Here is a 12,936-nt window from a genome sequence, read left to right as displayed (position 1 = left end):
TGAGATCAGATTCTAGTTAAACCTGGATTGGTCTCAGCAAGACTATAAGATAAAGGAACCTTACATCTTAACACTGTTTTGCCCAGTTACAAAGGTACATTCAGCCATTTGCCATTATTTGGTAGGACTTTTGCTGCATCTGTTTAATTCATGAACTCACTGGCAAACGTTGATCATATAATATCCAAGAAAGCAAAACATAAAAGAAATTCAATCATAAGAAATAAGGTTTTATCAAATACAGATAAACTTTTGGCCACAAAGCAAGATTTGCTCTTTTGCTTTTCCACTTTCCACAAAAAGGATCTGTTTTCATTCCTAGAAACAGTGCCATTCTAATTAAGAACAAATGATCTACCAGTTTTAGAGATAGACTATCATAAAATTTTTTATATCATCTGTTATACAAAGTCTTTGGAGTATTTACACAGGAAAGTAACATCATCTGCTTTACATTTTTACATCTTATTGTTATAGAGCATATAGTTAATCTTGATTATCAACTAGATATTTACAAGCACCATGTAAACAACCCTTTAGGGATGTCTGTGAGGTAGATTCTAATTTAGGTAACTTGGGGCAGAAAGACCCATCCTAAAGGTGGGTAGCATCATTCAGTGGACTGTGGTCCTTGACAACATAAAGAGGACAAAGAAAACTGTGTGACTTGCTTTTCTATTGCTGTGGTAAACACCATACCTGAAGCAACTTACAGAAGAAAGCATTTAATTTGAATTATAGTTTCAGAGGGTTAAAGTCCATGATACTGGAACAAGGGCATGGCAGCAAGAAGAGCTGAGAGCTCACATCTCAAATCAAATGAAGGAGGTAAAGAAAAATAACTTGCAATAATAAAATAACCTTTTGAAACTTCATTGCTCACTTCCAGTGATATACTCCCTTCAATAAGACCACTTCCTAATCCTTCCTAAGCAGTTCCAACAACAGGGAACCAAGTATCCAAATATATAAGCCTATGGGTTCCGTTCTCATTTCAAACTACTAGAGGAACTGAGCATAAGCATAGCTTTCTTCTTCCAGATTGTGGACAAAAATGTCAAAATGTGACCATCTACCTTAAACTTCTGATCCCATGTTTTTCCTCTGTGGTAAACGATAACTTTGAAATGTGAGGCTAAGCTGTGACCCTATTCCTTCCCTAAGGTTCTTTTCTCAAGTTATTTTATCGCTGTAATGAGATCATTTGTTAATACATGTAGAGAATTAAAATGAGAAGATCTTAGTTTCAAAAACAGTTTAATAAGTTGTATAGCAGTTTGAATATGCTTGGCCCAGGGAGCAGCACTATTTGTGGGTATGGCCTTATTGGAGGAAGTGTATCACTGTGGGCATGGGCTTTAAGACCTTTCTCCTAATCAAATTGGAGTCAGCCTTCTACTCCTGACCTTCAGATGAAGATGTAGAATTAGATTCTAATTAAATGGGTATGTTATAAAGTGGCCACTTAAAACCCAAGGATTCTGATTTTCAATGGTTATTAGTTTGCTAACTTTTCTGGCCTGGTCTTGTCCTCCACTGTATCAGGTCTGATGTTGCCCCCATTCTAATTTATGTCCACCCTTAATAACAAGTAATTTTCCCTTTCAGTGACCAAATTATCTACAATTGTCTTCGTTCTGTTTATCACCACTACTGACATTGGTTCATGCTTATTTACTCATCTATATTAATAACTAACCTCCAAAGTCTCTAAACTATCCATTTCCTGCCGTCATATTGGTATGTCATTAAAATTTAGATACACAGTAAATTACATTCTTTTTACAATAAATTAATAATTCTTGAAGGATTCTAGTATGAAATTTGGATTCCCATTGTATCCTGGCACTTGAGTTCTTTTCTAGCCATATCTTCAAACCCTCATCCGTTCACATAGGAGGCCATAGACTTACACAGAGAATCACTTATATGGCAGAAATAAATAATGATCATGTGTATCTGTTGTTATTATTCAAGTAAAATCAGAAGTTAAAATCCATGTGGTGCTTTCTCTAGTCTTTTCACAAAGATATGTATTTAGAGTTAGCATTTGCCTTTTCATTTGACAGGAGGAAATTGAAATAGTCAGACCCAAATTTTCTTTTTTTTCACATTTTTATTAGGTATTTAGCTCATTTACATTTCCAATGCTATACCAAAAGTCCCCCATACCCACCCACCCCCAATCCCCTACCCACCCACTCCCCCTTTTTGGCCCTGGCGTTCCCCTGTACTGGGGCATATAAAGTTTGCGTGTCCAATGGGCCTCTCTTTCCAGTGATGGCCGACTAGGCTATCTTTTGATACATATGCAGCTAGAGTCAAGAGCTCCAGGGTACTGGTTAGTTCATAATGTTGTTCCGCCTATAGGGTTGCAGATCCCTTTAGCTCCTTGGCTACTTTCTCTAGCTCCTCCATTGGGAGCCCTGTGATCCATCCATTAGCTGACTGTGAGCATCCACTTCTGTGTTTGCTAGGCCCCGGCATAGTCTCACAAGAGACAGCTAAATCTGGGTCCTTTCGATAAAATCTTGCTAGTGTATGCAATGGTGTCGGCGTTTGGATGCTGATTATGGGGTGGATCCCTGGATATGGAAGTCTCTACATGGACCATCCTTTCATCTCAGCTCCAAACTTTGTCTCTGTAACTCCTTCCAAGGGTGTTTTGTTCCCACTTATAAGGAGGGGCATAGTGTCCACACTTCAGTCTTCATTTTTCTTGAGTTGCATGTGTTTAGGAAATTGTATCTTATATCTTGGGTATCCTAGGTTTTGGGCTAATATCCACTTATCAGTGAGTTCCTTTGTGAATGTGTTACCTCACTCAGGATGATGCCCTCCAGGTCCATCCATTTGGCTAGGAATTTCATAAATTCATTCTTTTTAATAGCTGAGTAGTACTTCATTGTGTAGATGTTACCACATTTTCTGTATCCATTACTCTGTTGAGGGGCATCTGGGTTCTTTCCAGCTTCTGGCTATTATAAATAAGGCTGCTATGAACATAGTGGAGCATGTGTCCTTCTTACCAGTTGGGGCATCTTCTAAATATATGCCCAGGAGAGGTATTGCTGGATTCTCCGGTAGTACTATGTAAAATTTCCTGAGGAACCGCCAGACTGATTCCAGAGTGGTTGTACAAGCCTGCAATCCCACCAACAATGGAGGAGTGTTCCTCTTTCTCCACATCCACGCCAGCATCTGCTGTCACCTGAATTTTTGATCTTAGCCATTCTGACTGGTGTGAGGTGGAATCTCAGGGTTGTTTTGATTTGCATTTCCCTGATGATTAAGAATGTTGAACAGTTTTTCAGGTGCTTCTCTGCCATTTGGTATTCCTCAGGTGAGAATTCTTTGTTCAGTTCTGAGCCACATTTTTTAATGGGGTTATTTGATTTTCTGAAGTCCACCTTCTTGAGTTCTTTATATATGCTGGATATTAGTCCCCTATCTGATTTAGGATAGGTAAATATCCTTTCCCAATCTGTTGGCGGTCTTTTTGTCTTATTGACGGTGTCTTTTGACTTGCGGAAACTTTGGAGTTTCATTAGGTCCCATTTGTCAATTCTCGATCTTACAGCACAAGCCATTGCTGTTCTGTTCAGGAATTTTTCCCCTGTGCCCATATCTTCCACACTTTTCCCCACTTTCTCCTCTATAAGTTTCAGTGTCTCTGGTTTTATGTGAAGTTCCTTGATCCACTTAGATTTGACCTTAGTACAAGGAGATAAGTATGGATCGATGCGCATTCTTCTACACGGTAACAACCAGTTGTGCCAGCACCAATTGCTGAAAATGCTGTCTTTCTTCCACTGGATGGTTTTAGCTCCCTTGTCGAAGATCAAGTGACCATAGGTGTGTGGGTTCATTTCTGGGTCTTCAATTCTATTCCATTGGTCTACTGGTCTGTCTCTATACCAGTACCATGCAGTTTTTATCACAATTTCTCTGTAGTAAAGCTTTAGGTCAGGCATGGTGATTGCACCAGAGGTTCTTTTATCCTTGAGAAGACTTTTTACTATCCTAGGTTTTTTGTTATTCCAGATGAATTTGCAAATTGCTCCTTCTAATTCGTTGAAGAATTGAGTTGGAATTTTGATGGGGATTGCAATGAATCTGTAGTTTGCTTTTGGCAAGATAGCCATTTTTACAATGTTGATCCTGCCAATCCATGAGCATGGGAGATCTTTACATCTTCTGAGATCTTCTTTAATTTCTTTCTTCAGAGATTTGAAGTTTTTATCATATAGATCTTTCACTTCCTTAGTTAGATTCACGCCAAGATATTTTATATTATTTGTGACTATTGAGAAGGGTGTTGTTTCCCTAATTTCTTTCTCAGCCTGTTTATTCTTTGTATAGAGAAAGGCCATTGACTTGTTTGAGTTTATTTTATATCCAGCTACTTCACCGAAGCTGTTTATCAGGTTTAGGAGTTCTCTGGTAGAATTTTTAGGGTCACTTATATATACTATCATATCATCTGCAAAAAGTGATATTTTGACTTCCTCTTTTCCAATTTGTATCCCCTTGATCTCCTTTTGTTGTCGAATTGCTCTGGCTAATACTTCAAGTACTATGTTGAAAAGGTAGGGAGAGAGTGGGCAGCCTTGTCTAGTCCCTGATTTTAGTGGGATTGCTTCCAGCTTCTCTCCATTTACTTTGATGTTGGCTACTGGTTTGCTGTAGATTGCTTTTATCATGTTTAGGTATGGGCCTTGAATTCCTGATCTTTCCAAGACTTTTATCATGAATGGGTGTTGGATCTTGTCGAATGCTTTTTCTGCATCTAACGAGATGATCATGTGGTTTTTGTCTTTGAGTTTGTTTATATAATGGATTACATTGATGGATTTTCGTATATTAAACCATCCCTGCATCCCTGGAATAAAACCTACTTGGTCAGGATGGATGATTGCTTTAATGTGTTCTTGGATTCGGTTAGCGAGAATTTTATTGAGGATTTTTGCATCGATATTCATAAGAGAAATTGGTCTGAAGTTCTCTATCTTTGTTGGGTCTTTCTGTGGTTTAGGTATCAGAGTAATAGTGGCTTCATAAAATGAGTTGGGTAGAGTACCTTCTACTTCTATTTTGTGAAATAGTTTGTGCAGAACTGGAATTAGATCTTCTTTGAAGGTCTGATAGAACTCTGCACTAAACCCGTCTGGGCCTGGGCTTTTTTTGGCTGGGAGACTATTGATAACTGCTTCTATTTCTTTAGGTGATATGGGACTGATTAGATGGTCAACTTGATCCTGATTCAACTTTGGTACCTGGAATCTGTCCAGAAATTTGTCCATTTCGTCCAGGTTTTCCAGTTTTGTTGAGTATAGCCTTTTGTAGAAGGATCTGATGGTGTTTTGGATTTCTTCAGGATCTGTTGTTATGTCTCCCTTTTCATTTCTGATTTTGTTAATTAGGATTTTGTCCCTGTGCACTTTAGTGAGTCTAGCTAAGGGTTTATCTATCTTGTTGATTTTTTTCAAAGAACCAACTTCTCGTTTGGTTAATTCTTTGAATAGTTCTTCTTGTTTCCACTTGGTTGATTTCACCCCTGAGTTTGATTATTTCCTGCCGTCTACTCCTCTTGGGTGAATTTGCTTCCTTTTTTTCTAGAGCTTTTAGATGTGTTGTCAAACTGCTAGTATGTGCTCTCCCGTTTCTTCTTGGAGGCACTCAGAGCTATGAGTTTCCCTCTTAGAAATTCTTTCATTGTGTCCCATAGGTTTGGGTACGTTGTGGCTTCATTTTCATTAAACTCTAAAAAGTCTTTAATTTCTTTCTTTATTCCTTCCTTGACCAAGGTATCATTGAGAAGAGTGTTGTTCAGTTTCCATGTGAATGTTGGCTTTCCATTATTTATGTTGTTATTGAAGATCAGTCTTAGGCCATGGTGGTCTTATAGGATACATGGGACAATTTCAATATTTTTGTATCTGTTGAGGCCTGTTTTGTGACCAATTATATGGTCAATTTTGGAGAAGGTCCCGTGAGGTGCTGAGAAGAAGGTATATCCTTTTGTTTTAGGATAAAATGTTCTGTAGATATCTGTCAGGTCCATTTGTTTCATAACTTCTGTTAGTTTCACTGTGTCCCTGTTTAGTTTCTGTTTCCACGATCTGTCCATTGATGAAAGTGGTGTGTTGAAGTCTCCCACTATTATTGTGTGAGGTGCAACGTGTGCTTTGAGCTTTACTAAAGTGTCTTTAATGAATGTGGCTGCCCTTGCATTTGGAGTGTAGATATTCAGAATTGATAGTTCCACTTGGAGGATTTTACCTATGATGAGTAAGAAGTGTCCCTCCTTGTCTTTTTTAATAACTTTGGGTTGGAAGTCGATTTTATCCGATATTAAAATGGCTACTCCAGCTTGTTTCTTCAGACCATTTGCTTGGAAAATTGTTTTCCAGCCTTTCACTCTGAGGAAGTGTCTGTCTTTTTCCCTGAGATGGGTTTCCTGTAAGCAGCAGAATGTTGGGTCCTGTTTGTGTAGCCAGTCTGTTAGTCTATGTCTTTTTATGGGGGAGTTGAGACCATTGATATTAAGAGATATTAAGGAAATGTAATTGTTGATTCCTGTTGTTTTTGTTGTTAAAGTTGGCATTCTGTTCTTGTGGCTGTCTTCTTTTAGTTTTGTTGAGGGATTATCTTCTTGTTTTTTCTAGGGTGTGGTTCCCATCCATGTATTGGTTTTTTTCTGTTATTATCCTTTGAAGGGCTGGATTCGTGGAGAGATAATGGGTGAATTTAGTTTTGTCGTGGAATACTTTGGTTTCTCCATCTATGGTAATTGAGAGTTTGGCTGGGTATAGTAGCCTGGGCTGGAATTTGTGTTCTCTTAGTGTCTTTATATAACATCTGTCCAGGCTCTTCTGGCTTTCATAGTCTCTGGTGAAAAATCTGGTGTAATTCTGATAGGCTTGCCTTTATATGTTACTTGAGCTATTTCCCTTAATGCTTTTAGTATTCTATCTTTATTTAGTGCATTTGTTGTTCTGATTATTATGTGTCGGGAGGAATTTCTTTTCTGGTCCAGTCTATTTGGAGTTCAGTAGGCTTCTTGTATATTCATGGGTATCTCTTTCTTTAGATTTGGGAAGTTTTCTTCAATAATCTTGTTGAAGATGTTTGCTGGTCCTTTGAGTTGAAAATCTTCATTCTCATCCACTCCTATTATCCGTAGGTTCGGTCTTCTCATTGTGTCCTGGATTTCCTGGATGTTTTGAGTTAGGATCTTTTTGCATTTTCCATTTTCTTTGATTGTTGTGCCGATGTTCTCTATGGAATCTTCTGCACCTGAGATTCTCTCTTCCATTTCTTGTATTCTGTTGCTGATGCTCGCATCTATGGTTCCAGATTTCTCTCTCGGGCTGGGTGGACCCCTGTGCTCTCACCAGGAAGGTGGCCGGTTGTCTGGAGCCGGAAATGGCGCCGCCTCAGAGGCTCTGTGGCTCTCGCCCGTTCCAGAAGCTGCTGGCCTCTGTGTTCCACACTCTCACCCGCAGACCGCTGGCCGCGGGGTCTCAGAACCAAGGTGACCCCCGCGGAAAGTGAGGCAGAAGCCTCCCGGGCTGTGCGGACACCTGTGCTCTGACCAGGAAGGTGGCAGGTTGTCTGTAGCCGAAAATGGCGCCGCCTCAGAGGCTCTGTGGCTCTCGCCCCCCCAAATTTTCTTTCTACCATTTCCCTTATAACCAAATTATTTTCTGTGATCTCAAGATATGACTTTGAACAAACAACAACTGAGAAACAAGAGTAAGTTGTGTATGAATTCTAAGATAAAAATAATTGCAACATTAAATTTTAATTGTGTCTCTGACTTGAGTTCAAATTCCTATTTCCTCAGACTCTTTGGATATATTGATTTCTCTCCTCTGCCAGGCTTCCAGTTCTGCTATGGAAGACTCAACACCTAAGCTGACTGAAGATCCATCTCAGATCCCATAGTTGTGCTGGGTGATAAGCTAAAAAGTAGTAATATGTCCAACAAGTTAGAGAAGGGGAAGTCAGGCAATAAATTTGGGTGGTCTAGTGACACTATTGACAATGAACACTTGGGCCATCGCTCATCCAAATGTTGTTTTGTTTATGAAAAGCAACATGCTTTTGGTGAAAGCTCCTCAGAAAGTGAAAAAGAATATGAAGACAATGGTGATGTACTCTGTGCTTGGGGTCATCAAAAGGGAAGACACAGTGATCTTTCAAGCAGCCTGGTTAATACTTCATCTTCAAAGCCTCAAGACCCATCTAAATCCCTTCCTTCCTCTATCATTGACTAAAGCCTCATTTTGCTTCTCCCATTCCTTAACCAGACTGAACTGCATGCAAGATGTCCTTGTTGCTACACAGGAATTAAATGTTGTTTGACTCTCTCTCTCTCTCTCTCTCTCTTTCTCTCTGTGTGTGTGTGTGTGTGTGTGTGTCTGTCTATCTGTCTGTCTGTGTGTGTGTGTGTGTGATATTTTTTTATGTGATGGGGGAGGATATAACAATGAAGGAAAGTAGAAGGTGAAACATGGATCATATAGAGCATTTATTTGTAAGCCCTGGTATGCCCCAATTGCTTGTTAAACACATAGGGCTCTCAGTTATCTAAGACATATCTATTTACTTTTTTGTGTTTAGACACCTGGACTATCTGTCCCTGTCTCTTCCTGGTCAGACCAAGGTCATCACATGTAACTCCATAACTTTTCCAAGTCACCACCATGTCCATACTATATTAGTTCCTTTTCTCATAGATGTGTCAAAATAACCAACAAGAAACAATTTAAGAAAATAAGAGATGATTTTGGCAATCAGTTTAAGGAAGACAATCCATCATAGCAGAGAAGATGTGGCAATAGAAATGGAAGAAACAGGAGGCTAGCTGGTCTCATTGCTTTTGCATTTAGGAACCAACAGGAGATGAGCTCAGGTACTTCACTTCTTTTCATTCATTAGGCAATTAGATTAGGTCTCCCTCCTTCGATAACCAAAGAAATTAACTTCTCCCTGGCCCCAGGCATGCACAACCATTTTTCCTCAGGGTGTTTCTAGATTCTGTGAAATTATCTATCAGTATAGGCTTATCCACCCCTTGTGAATTTGGCATGTAACCATGTTATTTTAAAAATATTATTTTAGCCAGGCAGTGGTGGCATATGCCTTTAATACTAGCACTCAAGAGGCAGAGGCAGGTAGATCTCTGTGAGTTTGAGGCCAGCCTGATTTACAAAGTGAGTTCCACAACAGATGTGGCTACACAGAGAAACACTGTCTCAAACACTGTCTCAAACACTGTCTCATCCTTGGCTACATATGTATCTGGACAAGCTCCAGTTTTTTAAAAAGATTCTGAATCTTGGGCAACTGTTTTCTTGTAACTACTTTGCAGATTCTAAAAGTAGTTATTGTCTAAAGCTGAAAGAATTTAAGTCTCTTAGATAAACATGTGAATGAAAGGAGGGAAATAAACAAAAAGAAAAAAAAAAGAAAAATATGAGGTCAAAAAAAGGAATAGGAATTTGAAATTTATTCCAGCTATAAAATGCAAGTTATTCTGACTTTAAGGTAACATCACATGGCATACTTCTGAGTCCATTCCCAAGATATTCTGTTGTATTTATCACTATCTGTTTTAGATCTGTGCAGTCTCTGGCACTAGGAGGTCATCAGGGTTTGGATCACATAGCAGTGAACAAATGGATAAATGAACATTAGAAATAGTTAAAGCAGGAGACACTGTGATCTGAGATTATCAAGATAAATGCTGCCATTACTGTTGATATTTAGATGATAAATTTTTGTTGTAAACGCAACCTTAAGTGGCTTGAAGGTGTAGTCTAAAGGAAACTGATTTGTCAAAAACAATGTGCCTTACAGTAGCTTTGCAATTTTATGAGGTCCCACATGTCGATTCTTGATTTTACAGCCCAAGCCATTGCTGTTCTGTTCAGGAATTTTTCACATGTGCCCATATCTTCGAGGCTTTTCCCCACTTACTCCTCTATAAATTTCAGTGTCTCTGTCAATAAGACAAAAAGGCCACCAACAGAGTGGGAAAGGATTTTTCCCAACCCTAAATCTGTTAGGGAACTAATATCCAATATATTAGTATTTGTATTTATATATTTGTATTATATAAACAAAGAGCTTAGAAGCTAGACTCCATAAATTCAAATAGCCCCATTAAAAATGGGGTACAGAGCTAAACAAAGAATTCTTAACTGAGGAATACTGAATGGCTAAGAAGCACCTGAAAAAATGTTCAACATCCTTAATCATCAGGAAAATGCAAATCAAAACAACCCTGAGATTCCACCACACACCAGTCAGAATGGCTAAGATCAAAAATTCAGGTGACAGCAGATACTGGCAAGGATGTGGAGAAAGAAGAACACTCCTCCATTGCTGATGGGATTGCAAGCTTGTACGACCACTCTGGAAATCAGTCTGGCAGTTCCTCAGAAAATTGGACATAGTACTACTGGATGATGCAGCAATACCTCTCCTGGGCATATACCCAGAAGATGTTCCAACTGGTAATAAGTACACATGCTCCACTATGTTCATAGCAGCCTTATTTATAATAGCCAGAAGCTGTAAAGAACCCAGATGCCCCTCAACAGAAGAATGGATACAGAATATGTGGTACATTTACACAATGGAGTACTACTCAGCTATTAAAAAGAATGAATTTATGAAATTCCTAGGCAAATGGATGGACCTGGAGGGCATCATCCTGAGTGAGGTAGCACAATCACAAAAGTCACTAGATATGCCCTCACTGGTAAGTGGATATTAGCCCAGAAACTTAGAATACCCAAGATACTGTGGGTTATTGGGCTATGCACAGACAGGCTGGTCTCCAGTTAAGCTGAGGTCTGAACCTCAAAAATGGTGATAATTCACCTTCATGACATAGTAGGAGTGAATTTCCCTCATGCTCCTGGAACTCTGGCTCCTGCCTTAGTTACCGACCCCCACAGCCCTTACAAGAGAAGCATGGCTTGAAGTCATGTAGGCAATGGCCCAAGCTTCTGACCTTCAGGCTAAACTCCTCCCCAGTTACCTAGCAACAGTAAAGGCCATAAAAAGGGTTGTTCAGCCCCTGCTTGCTCTCTTACTTGTATCTTACTTACTTCTCACTCTCTTACCTCTTACCCCTCACTCTCAGCCCCTCTCCCCTCTCTTTGTCTTCTCCTCTCTCCTCTCCTCTTTTCTCTCCCTCTAACTCTCTTTCTTTCTAGCCCTTTCTCTCTGTCTCTCTCTCTTTTCTACCTTCTCTCTTTCTCCCTGCCTTTCTACAATAAATTTCTAAAACCATAGCCAGTCTCTGCTCATCTAGATCCGCTGTGCTCACTCTCACAGGTGTTGGGAGCCTCTTCTCTCATCCCTCTCTCCCATAACCCTGGTGGCTTTAGCAAAGTAGCTCCAGGAATCCCAGGTAGGACTGCCTGCCCCTTGCCACACCCAGAAGAGTGTGTCAAAGGCTTGGATGCCCACCCGGGAATGAGTGGAAGGTAGATAGCAACCCTCCCACACCTGACTGACAAGAGCATAGGTGGAACTCTGTTAGGGTGTGGGTCTTCTCCTTCCCACTCTTTCCCCTGGGACCCCATTTTAGTTCCCAACAAGATACAATTTGCAAAACACAAGAAAATCAAGAACAAAGACCAACACGTGGATATTTCATTCCTCCTTAGAATAGAGAACAAAATACCCATGGAAGGAATTACAGAGACAAGCTTGGAGCTGAGACAAAAGGATTACCATCCAGAAACTGCCCCACCCAGGGATCCATCCCATAATCAGCCACCAAACAGACACTATTGCATATGCCTGCAAGATTTTGCTGAAAGGACCCTGATATAGTTGTCTCTTGCGAGGCTATGCCAGTGCCTGGCAAATACAGAAGTGGATGCTCATGGTCATCTATTGGATGGAACACAGGGCCCCCAATGGAATAGCTAGAGAAAGTACCCAAGGAGCTCAAGGGGTCTGCAACCCTATAGGTGGAACAACAATATGAACTAACCAGTACTCCCCAGAGCTCGTGTTTCTAGCAGCATATGTAGCAGAAGATGGCCTACTTGACCCTCATTGGGAAGAGAGGCCCTTTGGTTTTGCAAACTTTATATGCCCCAGTACAGGGGAATGCCAGGACCAAGAAGTGGGAATGGGTGGGAAGGATAGCAGGGCAGGGGGGGAGGGTATAGGGGACGTTTAGGATTCCATTTGAAATGTAAATGAAGAATATACCTAACAAAAAATTGAAAAAAAAGAGATGTCTACCAATAAAAAACAAACAAACAAACAAACACAAAACCAATATGCCACTTGACATGGGCTGTCATTAGGTACTATAAATGTGCCTTTCCAATGAAAACATGTCATGTTCAACTGGACCTGCAAAACATTGTGCTAGAGGGTCACAGGCCAAATCACTAGGTACTTTCACTGGGCTCCTCACTATCCCATTGTGTACTCAAAGTCTGGCTAAAACCTGGGGAAGGATTGTCTCCTTTTCTCATACCAGCTCTGTCAGACACAGGCTCTTGGGATGGAGGCTGTAGGTTTTGTGAGAACCTCGTGGGAGGCCCATAGGTGCTCCAGGTCTTCAATGACTTAAGGGCAGTTTTGTGCTCTCTTCCTTGCTTTGATGAAAGGATTTTTATATTCATATACATAATACTACAGTACTTAATGGAAATAACCAATGTTCTTGAATAAATTGAAATTAATCCAGTTTCTTTTTGTTGTTGTTTTCCTTAACTTATTTGCTTATTCACTTTACATCCTGATTACAGCCTCTCCTCCCTCCTCTCCTCCCAGTCCCACTCTCATCCCCCACTCCCCTTTCTCCGGGAATACCAACTCTCCCTGGCACATCAAGTTGCAGCAGGACTAGGTGGTACATCCTCTCCCACTGAGGTCAGACAAGGCAGGGAT

At 40.2% G+C, this 12,936-nt stretch overlaps 2 long non-coding RNA genes across 2 annotated transcripts in view; one reads left to right on the top strand and one right to left on the bottom strand.

The window, feature by feature from the left end:
* Positions 1–8,136, top strand: part of Gm53053 — a 211,713-nt gene extending 203,577 nt beyond the window's left edge. Inside the window, exon 3 of the long non-coding RNA XR_001782873.1 lies at positions 7,885–8,136. This is a non-coding gene — a long non-coding RNA (Uncharacterized LOC108168496). The remainder of the gene's footprint in view (positions 1–7,884) is intronic.
* Positions 1–12,936, bottom strand: part of Gm46694 — a 73,313-nt gene that overhangs the window by 20,766 nt on the left and 39,611 nt on the right. The gene's annotated exons all lie outside the window — the stretch shown is intronic.

The sequence above is a fragment of the Mus musculus genome, chromosome X, assembly GCF_000001635.26.
Source record: "Mus musculus strain C57BL/6J chromosome X, GRCm38.p6 C57BL/6J".
NCBI classification, from domain to species: domain Eukaryota; kingdom Metazoa; phylum Chordata; class Mammalia; order Rodentia; family Muridae; genus Mus; species Mus musculus.
The sequence above is the reverse complement of the archived record's forward strand: the minus strand, read 5'-3'. Positions and strand labels throughout refer to the sequence as shown.